Source organism: Eptatretus burgeri, chromosome 7 (genome assembly GCF_056783735.1).
Source record: "Eptatretus burgeri isolate ZD-2024b chromosome 7, Ebu_testis_v1, whole genome shotgun sequence".
Classification (NCBI taxonomy): domain Eukaryota; kingdom Metazoa; phylum Chordata; class Myxini; order Myxiniformes; family Myxinidae; genus Eptatretus; species Eptatretus burgeri.
Window position 1 is genome coordinate 93851377 of NC_140967.1, and position 17217 is coordinate 93868593.

The 17217-nt window shown below is 38.8% G+C and overlaps 1 protein-coding gene and 1 long non-coding RNA gene across 9 annotated transcripts in view; one reads left to right on the forward strand and one right to left on the reverse strand.

Annotated features, from left to right (window-relative positions):
- LOC147023822 (uncharacterized) overlaps positions 1-11277 on the reverse strand; it is a 75769-nt gene extending 64492 nt beyond the window's left edge. The window contains exon 1 of the long non-coding RNA XR_015060386.1: positions 11140-11277. This is a non-coding gene — a long non-coding RNA (uncharacterized LOC147023822). The remainder of the gene's footprint in view (positions 1-11139) is intronic.
- LOC147023821 (uncharacterized) overlaps positions 1-17217 on the forward strand; it is a 373912-nt gene that overhangs the window by 133656 nt on the left and 223039 nt on the right. The window contains exons 1-2 of one of the 8 annotated variants that reach the window (XM_085889659.1): positions 11259-11552; positions 11664-11785. The exons of 6 other annotated variants lie outside the window; for them this stretch is intronic. The gene's annotated coding sequence lies outside the window, so the exon portion shown is untranslated. Of the gene's footprint in view, positions 1-11258; positions 11553-11663; positions 11786-17217 lie in introns of those variants that run through there. One more of the 8 variants, XM_085889658.1, reaches the window with a different exon arrangement.

The window sequence follows — 17217 nt, forward strand, 5'->3', positions numbered from 1 at the left end:
ACTTTTTGACCTTAAAAATAATTAGTGCTTGAATTCATTGATCTGATGTGCAAATCCTTATCAAATTTCAAGTCAATCGGATGAAAATGGAGGATTTTAGAAAATTTGGCCCAAATTGGCCTGTTGGCCTATGTGGACCTTTTGGCCTATACTTACCTCAAAATTAGTAGGTGGTTCAATTCAGTAACCTGATATGCAAATGCTCTTCAAATTCAAGTTAATTGGATTAAAATTGAGGATTTCAGAAATTTGGCCTATGTTGACCTTTTGTCTTATGTTGACCTCAATATTAATAGGTGGTTGAGTTTAGCGACCTCATATGCAAATGATCTTCAAATTTCAAGTTAATTGGATGAAAATTGACGATTTTTGAAACAATTAAAAAATTTGGCCTACCTGTATTTTGGGTTGACCTTATGGCCTATGTTGACCTTTTGACCTATGTTAACTTCAAAAGTAATAAGCGGTTGAATTCACTGACCTGATGTGCAAATCCTGTTCACATTTCAAGTTAATCGGATGAAATTTGAGGATTTTAGAAAATCTGCTCAAATTGGCCTATTGGCCTCTGTCGACCTTTTCGGTCGAACCAATTTTACGAATCAATGCAGGACCGTCGCAGGGTCGGTGACATCAATCTGTGAAAATTTCAGTCTGGTCAGTTGAGTGGTTTGGGCTAGAGACGAGCGGACAGACAAACAAACAAACAAACAAACAAACAAACAAACAAACAAACAAACAAACGGAGGCGATAAACATACTTGTCCATTTTTTTTATTTTTTTTTGCCAAGTAACAAACAAACAGACAGACGGGTGAAAACATAACCTCCACCCACCTACGTTGACAGAGGCAAATATTCAATCAATTTCTGGACCGGTCCAGTTTGTGCCGATCATCAACTCAGCTTGTTCTTTCCCTTAAAAACAAACAAAAAACAAGATGATGATTTCTTAGATGATCTGATATGAAGCTGATGGGAATTTCATCGGACCTCATGAGAAGATATTTGTCAGGGTTTGTTATCCATTCTATACTTAGTTCCCTGAAGTGGATAAGTTAATCAGTGGTGTCAAATAGGATCTTGAATGTGGCAATGCTTACCCTCATTGTTTTCATTATCAAATTTTCAGGAGCCTTTGTCCAACAATAACACGCATTGCAAAGTCAAACGTATTGCAGTATTACTTTCCATTCCAGTTCATTAAAAAAAAAAACAAAGTGCACCTTGTTGCCGAAGTGATGTCATTGTTATGTCATTGTTATTGTTATGTCATTGTTATTGTTACGACCGAAGTGATGTGCAGTTATGTGGGTCTTCCTGTAGTACACTGTTTTTTTTGTTGTTTTTTTTTCCGTCATTCCTGTGTTACACGAGTTTGAAATTTTTTTTCATCATTGGCATTTGAATTACAGCAGACGTGATGACTTATCCTCATCATGATCCCGAAGCGTTAATGGGGCTTTTATGGACTCTTTGTTGTTGTTTATTGCATCGACCAAAGTTTTGCATCCCCCCCCCCCATGTCCTCCCCTCCCATCCCCTATTTTTTTATTTTTTATGACAATAATAACTGAATCATCTCCCTTATTTTATAGTCCGACTTCTTTTCTTGGCCGTGGATTTGCTGATCACCTGTGTTCATACCTAAGGAGGAAAAGCGAGGGCCTAGGTTCATGGAGGAGCTGAACAACAAACGACAGCAGATTTACAACCGACGTAAAGGTATTGGGGGCAGGGAGTGGTAGGAGGGTGAGGGTTGCACATACATAAAGAGGAAAAGAGGAATAACACAAAAACAAGGAACAATGACTCGGAGAACAGAATGGGAAAGAATGAGCGTGTGAAGAAGGGATCATAGGCATGCAAGGGTGAGTGCGTTCATGAGGTAGTGATTGGAAGCACATATGGAAAAGTGAAGTGAGGACACGAGACAATGGATACAGGTATACGATTCCACAATAGGGAGAAATAAGGGGGCAAATTGATGCAGGTGGGCAACCAGCCTGGGCTTTGGGAGGGGAAGTGGCTGAGGGTTTCTTGATGAACACGCATGATCCGTGGTGGGATGGGGTGGGCAGCAGGAGCAAGACCAGATATTAAATCTTGTTCGGAAAGGTGGACTTGCAAGTAATAATGGTTTTTAAGTTGTAATCACATCTATATTAGTGGTGATCTTGTTAACTTAACGAAAGTGTCGGATCAAAAAACAAACAAGTTGGGGCAAAGATTTAGGGGTGGAAAACGAACGGAGAAGCTTGAGACGCATCAAGATTTTCACTTGCAAGGTGTTCTGTTGCTCAAAGTGAGATGTGGGGCATTTTTAAAGGGGGTGAGAGGAGGGATGTCAGGTGGAGTCTTGAAAGTTTTGGGGTTCAAAAGGAAGAGTAAGCACCGTAAGTTAAATTTAATAAGAGAAAATGTTTTATCTTTGACGAAACTGCAGTATAGCAATACACTTAGCCTCCATTTTCGACAAAACAAACTCTTCTTCAGTTTTGCAAAGTTTTGTTGATGAAGAATCATAACTTCATGTCAGTCCTTTGCTCCATCACCTCCCTTCTGGAGCCGTGTCCTCCAACGCCTCAGACAAGCATTTTTCTTGAATTCCCATCGGACAAACATCGTGCGCATCAAGTAAAAAGTACCGGGTACTGTATTCGTTCAACGTGCATGAGAGCCATGAAAGCTGGAGTATGTAAACCGTGAGTCTGAGAAATGCTTTAAACACCAGCATAGATGGGGGACTCAGCACAAGATAGCAGGTCTTTGATCATCACACAGGGTGAGACAGACTTGTGTTTACACAGCGATAGGAAAACTTGTTAAATAGTTTATATTCAGCTCAATCTGTAGTTGTCTTGTCTAGAATCGACTCTCAAGGGAATGCGATCAAACTACACACTGTTCTGTGGCTCAATAGACAGGGTACTGGAAAGTCTCTTTTCGCCTTTGAGGACATTTACATGTTACATATGCAAGAAGGGTTTTATTTTGACCCTATCCTTTCATCTGCATGCCCCTCACATTCACCCCATCACCACTCCCCTCAAACGAACTCCTATCAACACGCTCCTTACATTCGATCCCCGTCCTCCCTCCTTTCTTTCCTTTTCTCAATTTTTAACTCCCACTCTCCCATTCCTTTGTGTATAAAACATCGAGACGACGACCCCTTTGCAGACCTTAACACTGTAAAAATTGGTGTTCCATCTCGTGATATTTGCTGCCTCAATTTTCGTCGCCTTTTCACTTTGAACAATATGTGACCTTGAACACAAATTAGTGATAAGATGTGCAGTGTCAATAATATGGAGTGTTCAACTAACAGCAATGAACAACTTTATTAACCATTAAGTGCAATGGTTGGGCTTCCAGGATAAGCTAGAGGTATTCACACTCACCTCTGAGCTCTCTAGTCTGGGTTCGAATCCGACACAGCAATAAACTTTCATGCTAGTGTTTCACAGGCAGGGTGATCCATCAATGTGTGTGACCTCCTTCGGGTAGACGTTCAACTGGGCGGCGACCTGTCTCCTGGCATTAGTTGGTGGGCGTTGTAGATCCCACGGTGCCATTCGTGAAGAGTCGGTGAGTTATCAGCAATACCCTGAACAAAATACTGGAAAAAAAATCCTGCTCTAACCTACAGGGTGCACTGCTTTAGTGGCACAGTATCACTGCTCACGTCCACTCATTTGTTCCTCTTTTTTCACCCACCTGTGTTATGTATCCAACTTCCACATTCTCTTCAATCTCATTCGTCCCCCCAGGTCTTCAAGACAATTACTGTTCCCCACCATCTCAAATCACCCCCAATCTAAAACCATGATCTTTTATATCCTTTCTACCCTCTGCTCCATCTCCCACAAAGCCAATCTTCTTCCAAATTTCCAGTTTTTCCTTCCTGAGAGCTTGCTTCTTTGTCCATCTTGTCCACCCAATGTATCCTTCCCTACACTCATTATTTGTCCAAGTCACCCTCTATTTTGTCCTTTGACCCTGCTGTTGGTATCCCCTCCTCGTTCTACTGCTCATTCTGTTCTGTTGCATCCTGATCCATTCAGTGTTTCAGCTCTTCCACGAGCCTTGAATTTGCAAGCAAAAGGAAAAGCAAAAGCTGCGCCCCAGCAAATGATGCCACTCGTAACCATGTGCTGCACACAAGAAAAAAACAGAAGTCCAATGGTTCATTTAAGCTTATGTATCGCTTGGCTGCTACTTTGCATCATTTCTGGGGGTCTGGCTATGCAGGTGTTGCAGTTCTCCCCATAGGTGGCACGTGCAAAAGTTTTGGGCAACAGAAACTCAAATCATCCAAAAAATGTCAATGGTTCTTCTTCTCTTGCCCAAAGACTCTTCAGAATAGACACTGTGAAATCCTTTATGCCCATCAAATAAAACTAGAACAAGGGACACCCGGCTTAATGGCTATTTGAGGGACGGAGTACTTTGTGATGTACAACGTCCGGTTTGTGAAGTGCAAATATGATGGTTCATCGTTCAGATGGGAATCAAACCCTCATTACACAGCTCAAAGTTCAATGTGGACCGTGCTGTCAGTCCCAAACTATGAGCAATTAGCATGTATAATATATATATATATATATATATATATATATATATATATATATATATATATATATATGTATGTGTGTATCTTCTTCTTCTTTCGGCTGCTCCCGTTCGGGGTCGCCACAGCGGATCATCCGTATGATCCGCATAGTGATTTGGCACATGTTTTATGCCGGATGCCCTTCGTGACGCAACCCTGGTCGCCTCTTACGACACAGGGATAGTATATATATATATATATATATATATATATATATATATATATATATATATATATGTATGTATATATATATATATATATATATGTATGTATATGTATATATATATATGTATGTATATGTATATATATGTATATATGTATATTTATATATATATATATATATATATATATATATATATATATATATAAATATATATATATACATATATATATATATATAGATATATATATATATATATATATATATATATATATACATATACATGTGTATATATATATATGTATATATATATATATATATATATATATACATATACATGTATATATATATATATATATATATATATATATATATATATATATATATATATATATATATATACATATACATGTATATATATATATATATATATATATATATATATATATATATATATATATATATACATATACATGTATATATATATATATATATATATATATATATATATATATATATATATATATATATATATATTTTGACTGTCTGTCAGCTGGCAGGGTTGACTCAGCCTGTCATCGTTCCGAGGTCGGCGAAATGAGTACCAGTGTACTGGGCCGGTGTGTACCCTGGTTAAAATAGGTGTACCATATCCCTGTGTCGTAAGAAGCGACCAGGGTTGCGTCAGGAAGGGCATCCGGCGTAAAACATGTACCAAATCACTATGCGGATCATACGGATGATCTGCTGTGGCGACCCCTCACGGGAGCAGCCGAAAGAAGATATACCATATATATATATATATATATATATATATATATATATATATATATATATATATATATATATATATAACCGGGTGTAGTGGCGTGCACCTGTAATCCGGCTACCCGGAGGCTTGGGTTTGAGGATCGCTTGAGGATGGGAGCTCTGCACTGGGCCATGCTTTGAGAGTGTGTAGGGCAGCCCGGAATCATGGCGAAACCAAATCCCTGTGTCGTAAGAGGCGACCAGGGTTGCGTCAGGAAGGGCATCCGGCGTAAAACCTATGCCAAATCAGTATGCGGATCATAACGGATGATCCACTGTCGTGACCCTTAACGCGAGCAGCCGAAAGACGAACAACATATATATATATATATATACATATATATATATATATATATATATATATATATATATATATATATATATATATATATATATATATGCATGGTGTTGGCTCAGGCCTAAGTCACATTTGCTCTACGGCGAGGATACGCCGGCCATACGCCCTCTGAATTGACAGAAACGTGCGGCGGCCGCAGAATTTCTGCGGTGGCCTCATAGTGGCCCTACGCCGTTTGGCTATATTTTACAGGTCGTAAGGTGGCCGTGGAATTATAACGCGGAGTTATAACTTTTTCATTTCTACGTTCGCCGTAGCAATTCGACAAGCCGAAAAAAAAAAAACTGGTGAAAAAAAAAATTAACCCATTTGTTACCGTTTGTCTGGTCGCACGTTCGCCTTAGGGCCCCCCTGCGGTCGCCTTGCAGGCACCTTGCGTCTGCCTTGAAAATTCTTTGGCCGCCGCAGGAACGCCCTAAGGTCACCGTGCGACATCAAATCAAAGACCGTACGGCAACCCCACGTTTTCGGTCTCCACAATTTATAAATACGCCGTGCAGCTCCCCGAAAAATAAAAACTTATGTGACTGCTACATTGTGTGACCGTGGAAATACTGCGGCCGCTGTATAATTGCTAGTGGCCGTAGATTTTGGAGACCCCTCGGCCGCCGTGGCAAATGTGACTTAGGCCTTAATGGTGAGGGTGATGGGGCTTGGGATCCCAGGATTCTGAGTTCAAATCCTGTTTGGCTGTTGAAATAATACCAGGTGGGGTTGACTCTGCCTGTCATCCTTCTGAGGTTGGCAAAATGAGTACCAGCTGGCTGGTATCCTGTATCAGAGTGACGACCTGTCCAGGATTGTGCCCAATAGCCTTGGAGACTGCTAAGGCAGCACCAACGCTCTGCACAGAATATGGTCCCATTGGATGGATGGATATATATATATATATATATATATATATATATATATATATATATATATATATATATATATATATATATATATATATATATATATATATATATATACTCCTTTGTTATGGACTGTAAAAGCAAATGCAACCCATCAATATTAAAGGGGAGGGAAAGAGAGAGGAGGGAGAGGGATGAGGGGAGGTGGAGCTAGAAAGGGGGGAAAAGCGAGGTGGGGGGGGTTAGCGACGCCTCATCAAATGTTGCTACACACTCTGGGAAGGGGGGATGGGAGAGAGAGGAAGGGGAAGTGAGGTGGAGGTTTGGGAGTTGGTACGCATGAGGGGAGGGGGTTCTGGACTTACGTTTGGTAGGGGAACATGTCGAGAAGGGGGTAGGGGGTTATACAGGATTGAATGAAATGTGGTACGTTAAAACATCATGTCAATAACAGCAAGCGGAAACCGCCTGGTGATGTCCATGGTGGGTGGATGCAGGAAGGGGTTTAGAAGGAGTTAAGTGTGAGGAGAAGGGGAGGGAAGGCAGCATGAGGGGAAGAGAATGTTGTGTGAGGGGACGGGGAGGGAAGGGCAATAAAATGTGCCCAAACAGCAACATTTTCTTTTTAACCATTTTGTTCTTTATAAAACTGTGCAGGAGCATTTAATACACACGCTATCTACCTGGCAAAAGGCCTGCCAGCATGTATGCATGCTCACACATGCAATGAACTTTGCACCCCTCCGGTTGGCTCACTCTGAAACTGATTCATACATGCTACACTCTGGGGAAGCAGTTTAAAATTTAAAACTAAACCGTCAGTTCTTTACAGTCCCATGAACAGGGGGGGGGGAGGGTGGGAGAGAGAGGATGGAGAGAAGAGAGGGGGACAAGGTAGGGAAATGGTGCAAGAGAGAGGGAGAGGCGTGGTTGGTAGAGAGAGAGAAGGTGAAGAGGATGAGTGGAAGAGAGAGAGAGAAAGTGAGAGGGAGAGAGAAAGAGAGAGAGGGGTGGGTGGGAGAGAGAGAGAGCGAGAGAAGGTGAGAGGGGTGGGTGGGAGAGAGAGAGGGAGAGGTGTGGGTGGGAGAGAGGGAGAGGGAGAGAGAGGGAGAGGGAGAGGGGAGTGAGAGAGAGAGAGAGAGAGAGAGAGAGAGAGAGAGAGAGAGAGAGAGAGAGAGAGAGAGAGAGAGAGAGAGAGAGAGAGAGAGAGAGAGAGAGAGAGAGAGAGAGAGAGAGAGAGAGAGAGAGAGAGAGAGAGAGAGAGAGAGAGAGAGAGAGAGTTGGAGGGGTGGGAGAGGGGTGGGAGGTAGAGGGGATGGAGAGGGGTGCGAGGTAGAGGGGAGGGAGAGGGGTGGGAAAAGGAGAGGGAGAGGGAGGGGTGAGGGTTTGGAGGGGGAGAAGGAGAGGTGTGATAGAGGGAGTGGGGTGAGAGAGGGAAAGGGAGGGAGAGTGAGGAGGGGAGAGTGGGGGATTCCGGCTGATGTGATGTTCAGTTTAACATCCATCCGAAAGATGACACACACATTGATGAATCACCCTTCCTGTGAAACACCAGGATGACAGTTCAATAGTTCATAGCTGGTTCGGGATTTGCACCCAGGCTAAACGGCTTGGAAGGAGTGTGCCTACCTCTTAGCTATCCTGCCATGATGTGGCGATTCATTGCTTTGTAACAACTGAAAACATATTTTACTCCTTGTAATCATCTAATTTATTTTGCCTTCCTAATTCTGGAGATGTCTCCATAGAGAACCGTGCTGCGGTGTAGCCATGGAAGATTGTCGAGATCGAAGCTTGAAGAGCACTTCAAGCAAGCACTCGAATGAAATGGTGGAAGAAACTTTTAAAAACGAAATGTTTAATTTTCTTACATGCATCTATCTATATCGAAGTGATGGGTCATATTATGAAACAAAAAGGTCATATAATGAAATGTAGATCATACAAAAAGGGGAAACGTCGAAATATAATTGCAACATTTTCGGCAAGCGAGCCACCGCCCAAGGGATCGCCTGACAATGCGGGGCCAAATGCAGGCGAGTAGGGCCTGAACTTTGTTCAAGTCGATCGATATATTCAGTGACAGTGCGAATACCTACCTTTGCTGTGTATGGCCATGGCTTAGAACCAAACAACCGAGCACTAGCGATCGCCGATGTGTCATATTAAATGAGACGCCAAAATGTTAAATATATCCGAATTGGACAAATGAACACTTTTTTAACAGTCGGAACTGCTGCTCAGTTCCATTATTGAGCTTACATTTTGTAATTCGGCTTAGTTTAAGAGATTCTCGAGGCTATGTCATGTCCAGAAATTAAATAAAGCCACAGACGCTGGCATCTCCTGGCATTTATAAGCATTGCAATGCATACAGCGATTCGTAGGTATGATGATCAGGCTTTCAATGATATCCATCCATCCATTGGGACCATACTCTGTGCAGTGTTGGTGCTGCCTAAGCAGTCTCCTTGGCTATTGGGCTCAATCCTGGACATGTTGCCACTCCGACACAGGATACCAGCAAGCTGCCGCCCATTTTGCCGACCTCGGAAGGATGACAGGCAGAGTCAACCCCACCTGGTATTAATTCAACAACTGAGTGGGATTTGAACTCGGGACCCAAGGATCCCAAGCCCACCACCCTAACCATTAACCATTAAACCAACACCAGGCATATTCAATGATATGAGTGAGGAAAATGAAAAAACTTTGTTGATAAACCATTGCAGCCTGTTCCAAGTGGAGGCATTGTTGAGCAGGCTGAACAAAATGGCGAATTAAGACCCAAGCGAGGTAACCAAGATGTGCCTTAAGACGTCAGGGAAGTGGCTTCGAAGGCACCTGATAAAGGATACAATTAAATAATGTCGTTAATTATCTTCAAAATGGGTGTTTTAATTAAACCAAACATCTAATTTTCACTCATGCACTTCCTTGAAGTTCCCTTAGCTTGCATGCAAAGTTTAGGCTATGAGGTTTCATGATTTTGGAGTTATGGAACACACACACACACACACACACACACACACACACACACACACACACACACACACACACACACACACACACACACACACACACACACACACACTTATTAGTATTGATCGATTATAGATACATATATGCTATAAAATAACAATATTATTTGGATTTGTTCCGAGGACTTTAGGAACGACCCTTATTGCTTTGGACAGGAACTTGGAGCTTGGTCTGGGACATCAACACACAATGTCCTACTCTTCTCAAATTGTATTATTTTCTCTTTAAAATAACAAATGCTCGCAGACGGGGGGGGGGGGGGGTGCCGACTGCTGTAATACCCTGACTGCGTCATACCAGGATGGCAGTTTGTAGTTAAATTTGGAATCAATCCAAAGTTTCACTTTCCATACCTCTCTGAGATGTGCTGTTATCCTATGTGAATAAAAAATAAATAATAACAGCACACACTGTGAATTTACCCATGTTTTTCTCCTTGCTCTAAGTTTACTTCAAAAGCATTTCCTCATGTAAATCACAATTCCATGTCTATCCAGAAAATCCAGGCTGACTACTTACCTCATTTGTTCATCTTTTCTCTCACCTGTGGAGCCAACTTCCTCAGTCTGTTCAATCTCATTCTTCCCTCCTGGGTATCAACATGTCTGTTTATCTCTGCCTCAGGTCATCCCCCATCTATGCTCATGATCTTTCCTACCCTCAACTAATCCTCCCCATGCTCACCCCATTCCTTTCCAGGTTATTGCATTTTCTCCCCTCCCCATCCACTTTCCTTTGCCTTTTTTTTGGTTCCATTGCTGTTTCATCCACAGTTGCCATTTCCTCTTCTCTCAGCCCCTTTATTACTGTGTTTGAGCCTGTATCCAGATTTTCACCCCCTGCACTTGCGACTCATTATTACCCTCGCCATTCTTCTTCCAAGTGTCCCTCCATTGTGCCCCTCTACCCTGCTGTTAGTGTTTCTCCGCATTCCACTGTGTTCTGTTCTGTTTTGCTCGTTGTTCTCGCTGTTCTACAAGCCTCCATTTTTTGTACAAAAATAAAGAAAAAATGCAGTCCTATTTATAAATCGGTTACCGTGCCCCATGGTATTACTTTTTGTTGGATTCTCATTTCCAAAACACATCCAACACTTGTTGCATACACAAAAGAAACGAGCACTTCTCTTCTCCATAATTCTACACATTTATGACCTTTGAACTTAGTTGAAACACCATTCTCCAAAATAGAGCAAAAAGTCTTTTAAACAATGCCTAATCGTTAAGGAATGTTTAGTGCACACTTTAACAAGGCATTTCAAATCAGCAGGAGAACAATTGACAGTAGAATCATTTCTCACCAAGATCAGTAGCTGTCATTTTCAGTAACTGCTGTGCTTTCACTCATTATCATCCTGAACCATTTGTTTTGCTGATCAAAGTCCTTGGATATCTTGCCACTTAAACGTTCCAATGCCTTGTTTGGCACACCACTGGCGTGTTTTGGCTTTCTGGGTCACAGTCCAAAGAATTATTAGCAGATCTATCACCATAACCACTCCTCCTGCCCCACCCCCACCCCATCCCTTTTCACTCTCCTACTCCCATTCTAATCTCTGGCCCTTGCAACCAAGTCTGACCTTTCCAAAGAATTATTGGCAGTTCTCTCACCAAACCCCTCCCACCCACCCCCCCCTTTCACCCTCTCTTCTGATCCCATTGTAATCTCTGGCTCTGGTTTTTAATGTAGAGCTGATGCCAGCTGCCGATGAAGGTATGATCTCTAGGGAGATGCACTGGGAGCTGATTGGGGCATTCAGGGCTCAGCATATTGTGGTTTGAATCATGGAGCACTAACATTGGAAAGGTGTTCTGCTTGGTACAGGAAGCTGGTGTTTGAGAAATGATCCGTAGTGTGACCGCAACCAAACCTGGACTCCTCTGCACAGCTGTCTTGACATGATATCAAGCGAGCAAGCAAAGCGACCTCCCAGGAGAGGCGTCTGGGTGAGCAAATTGCCGGCCCTGCTGCGCGGGACACTCTGGGCAGCTGTGTTTATGTCAATGCGCTGGAGTGAGCCAAGGGAGCTAAAGGATTCTTAGAGATTGCTCCAAGTGCTTGCCTTGGAGCTCTTATCCTTGCAGTACATGCTATGGTTCATCACACTTCGATGCTTCTATTTATTGCAAGTACAGTGTGTGGAAAACGCTGGGGATAAGCTGGATTGTTCTGTGAGATTGTTCTGTTTCGGGAACAATTTTTTTTTGTCAACTTGGACATTTTCAACATCCAAAATTACTTGTTTGTTGATTCGCTCAACAGTTCTGTGTACTGTATCATTAAACTTTGAACAAGGTTGAAGAAAATGGGGGCTTGCACCTGTCTGCTCACTTGTAAAGCCCTCAATGAATGCTAGATTTCATGTGGTTGTATTTCCAAAATGTTTGCCCTCTGGAGAGAACTGCTCTGATGGGATGGATCTGAGCTGCAGTGGCAGTAATCAGACCGGCCGGCTCCCAGCTTGGCAGTATAATTACTAACAGACAAATGGGCACGATTTTCATGGACAGTAGCTGGAGTAGATCTCATTTTGTTCAGAAGGATGCATTCAAAGCATGAAAAGCAACCAAACAGCTGTTCTCTGTGTAAGAATGTAAAATTTAAATTAATGTCACTCTTGCTTTCTCATTCTATGGTGTGATGTGTCGACTATTACTTGAAAGAAGATCCAAATGCACAAAATGAATTCTGACTTGTTTTGGCCTTCTCGTTTGCGTGTGCTTCATTTTGAATAATCACGATGTTGTCCAGATTTCCCAACGATCTTCTTCCTCTTCTGCTAATTCTACTATTGTTTCTGCTTTTCCTTTTTATACTCCTTCCATTCTCTAATACTATCTCTTATGAACACTGCACATGTTTAAATTACGTTCTTTATGAACCGAGGCCAAGGGGATTCTTGACGTTGCAACTTTGTGGTTGATCTCAGTGCAATATCTTCACTGTCCTGTTTACCTGTTTCAAGCTTACATCACCTGTGTAAGTTAAGATGCACATCTATATCATAATCATTGTTGACTATTTTTGAAACCACTGCATCACCTCTGCAAACTGCAAAAAATCAACTTCAGCAGGCAATTTACAAAATTATGTATGAACAAATGATATGATATTATTTAATATAAACTAAGAGATACAAATGAACCACACTATTAAAAAAAAAAAAATATATATATATATATATATATATATATATATATATATATATATATATATATATATATATATATATATATATATATATATCAACAATTAAAAAGTACAAAATGTCATAGCCCCTGTTTTAGTAATTTTTCTCTGAGGAGTTAAAGGGCCAGCCCTTATTTATGTACAACTAAAATGGCTGCCCGTCTTCCAGTTGGCCATCTTTCATCAGATTGCAAAAGAAAGTGAGGTGCAGGTGTAGCCATCATGGACTGTGCTTGTGCCAAGTTTGAACAAAATTGGACCAGCATGTCTGAGAAATGATTGAGAACACATTTAGTAAGAAAATGGCCATTAGTCGACCATCTTGAATCTGATCTCAAAAAAACATGACGTGTTCATGTTAGCAATCATTCATTATCTGTGTGCCAAGTTTGAACGACATCGGAAATGCATGTCCGAGAAATGGATGAGGACGTGTTCAACACTGGAGTATTTTTTACAACTAAAAAAGGCCGCCACTCGGTCATCTTTGATCACATCGTGAAACAAAAAGATGTGCATATGTGGAACATCACTTGTTGTCTTTGTGCCAAGTACAAATAAAATTGATCCATACATGTCCGAGATATAGTTGCGGACACAAACGCACACAAAATTGAGACCAAGTCCATAAGCCCCCATTTCGGATGAAGTCCAATGGGGGCTAATAATGTCACCATCATGGTATATACAAATAACGTGGACCAGTTAACATGTTTTATACAAATAACGTGGACCATTTAACATGTCATATGCAAATAACAAGGAACATTTAACATGTTATATACAAATAACGTGGACCAGTTAACATGTTGTATGCAAATGACGTGGACCAGTTAACATGTTGTTTGCAAATAACAAGGACCATTTAACATGTTATATACAAATAACGTGGACCATTTAACATGTCATATGCAAATATCGTGGAACATTTAACATGTTATATACAAATAACGTGGACCAGTTAACATGTGATATGCAAATAACAAGGACCATTTAACATGTTATATACAAATAACGTGGACCATTTAACATGCCATATGCAAATAACAAGGAACATTTAACATGTTATATACAAATAACGTAGACCAGTTAACATGTTATATGCAAATAACAAGGATCATTTAACATGTTATATACAAATAACGTGGACCATTTAACATGTCATATGCAAATAACAAGGAACATTTAACATGTAATATACAAATAACAAGTACGATTTAACATGTTATATACAAATAACAAGGACCATTTAACATGTTATATGCAAATAACAAGGACCATTTAACATGTTATATACAAATAACGTGGAACATTTAACATGTTATATACAAATAACGTGGAACATTTAACATGTTATATGCAAATAACGTGGACCATTTAACATGTCATATGCAAATAACAAGGAACATTTAACATGTTATATACAAATAACATGGACCAGTTAACATGTTATATACAAATAATGTGGACCATTTAACATGTCATATGCAAATAACAAGGAACATTTAACATGTTATCTACAAATAATGTGGACCAGTTAACATGTTATATGTAAATAACAAGGACCATTTAACATGTCATATGCAAATAAAAAGGAACATTTAACATGCTATATACAAATAACAAGGACGATTTAACATGCTATATACAAATAACATGGACCATTGAACATGTTGTATACAAATAACAAGGAACATTTAACATGTTTTCTACAAATAACATGGACCACTTGACATGTTATATACAAATAATGAGGAACATTTAACATGTTATTTACAAATAACATGGAACATTTAACATGTTATATACAAATAACATGGACCATTGAACATGTTGTATGCAGATAACGAGGAACATTTAACATGTTATCAACAAATAACATGTACCACTTAACATGTTATGTTCAAATAATGAGGAACATTTAACATGTTAGATACAAATAACATGGATCATTTAACATGTGATGTACAAATAATGAGGAACATTTAACATGTTAGATACAAATAACAAGGACCACTTAACATGGTATGTACAAATAATGAGGAACATTTAAAATGTTAGATCCAAATAACATGGACCACTTAACATGTTGTATACAAATAACATGGACCATTTAACATATTATATGCAAATAATGAGGAACTTTTAACATGTTATATACAAATAATGAGGACCATTTAACATGTTATATACAAATATCGAGGAACATTTAACATGTTATATACAAATAAAACGGACCATTTAACATGTCATATACAAATATTGAGGACCATTTAACATGCAATTTACAAATAACATGGACCACTTAACATGTTGTTTTCAAATAACATGGACCATTTAACATGTTATATACAAATAATGAGGAACTTTTAACATGTTATATACAAATAATGAGGACCATTTAACATGTTATATACAAATAATGAGGACCATTTAACAAGTTATATACAAATATCGAGGAACATTTAACATGTTATATACAAATAACAAGGACCATTTAACATGTGATATACAAATAACATGGACCATTTAACATGTTATATACAAATAATGAGGACCATTTAACATGTTTTATACAAATATCGAGGAACATTTAACATGTAATATACAAATAACAAGGACAATGTAACATGTTATATACAAATATCGAGGAACATTTAACATGTTATATACAAATAACGTGGACCATTTAACATGTTATATACAAATAACGTGGACCATTTAACATGTTATATACAAATAATGAGGAACTTTTAACATGTTATATACAAATAATGAGGACCATTTAACATGTTATATACAAATAATGAGGACCATTTAACAAGTTATATACAAATATCGAGGAACATTTAACATGTTATAATCAAATAACAAGGACCATTTAACATGTGATATACAAATAACATGGACCATTTAACATGTTATATACAAATAATGAGGACCATTTAACATGTTTTATACAAATATCGAGGAACATTTAACATGTAATATACAAATAAAACGGACCATTTAACATGTCATATACAAATATTGAGGACCATTTAACATGCAATTTACAAATAACATGGACCACTTAACATGTTGTTTTCAAATAACATGGACCATTTAACATGTTATATACAAATAATGAGGAACTTTTAACATGTTATATACAAATAATGAGGACCATTTAACATGTTATATACAAATAATGAGGACCATTTAACAAGTTATATACAAATATCGAGGAACATTTAACATGTTATATACAAATAACAAGGACCATTTAACATGTGATATACAAATAACATGGACCATTTAACATGTTATATACAAATAATGAGGACCATTTAACATGTTTTATACAAATATCGAGGAACATTTAACATGTAATATACAAATAACAAGGACAATGTAACATGTTATATACAAATATCGAGGAACATTTAACATGTTATATACAAATAACGTGGACCATTTAACATGTTATATACAAATAACGTGGACCATTTAACATGTTATATACAAATAATGAGGAACTTTTAACATGTTATATACAAATAATGAGGACCATTTAACATGTTATATACAAATAATGAGGACCATTTAACAAGTTATATACAAATATCGAGGAACATTTAACATGTTATAATCAAATAACAAGGACCATTTAACATGTGATATACAAATAACATGGACCATTTAACATGTTATATACAAATAATGAGGACCATTTAACATGTTTTATACAAATATCGAGGAACATTTAACATGTAATATACAAATAACAAGGACAATTTAACATGTTATATACAAATATCGAGGAACATTTAACATGTTATATACAAATAACGTGGACCATTTAAGATGTTATATACAAATATCGAGGAACTTTTAACATGTTTTATGTAAATAATGAGGACCATTGAAGTAACCGGATCATGTATTTCTCTATTTTCAGATAGTGGTCTTGACCCTGTGTGTAATCTTTCAAAAGACACCAAGGGTGAAACTCGACTGTCCTTTTTCAAGGAATGATTCCACCCACAAATTCACTATTTGGAGTTTTTGTGAAGTAAGTGAAATGTGACCCCCAATCTCCTGAACTGTGGAAAGAGAAAAGGGCATCATGGCATGTGCCTTTGCTGTTTCCTGGAAGACAAATGTAAAAGTGTGGGAGGATGCGTTGTCGTCTAAATTGTCACGTGCT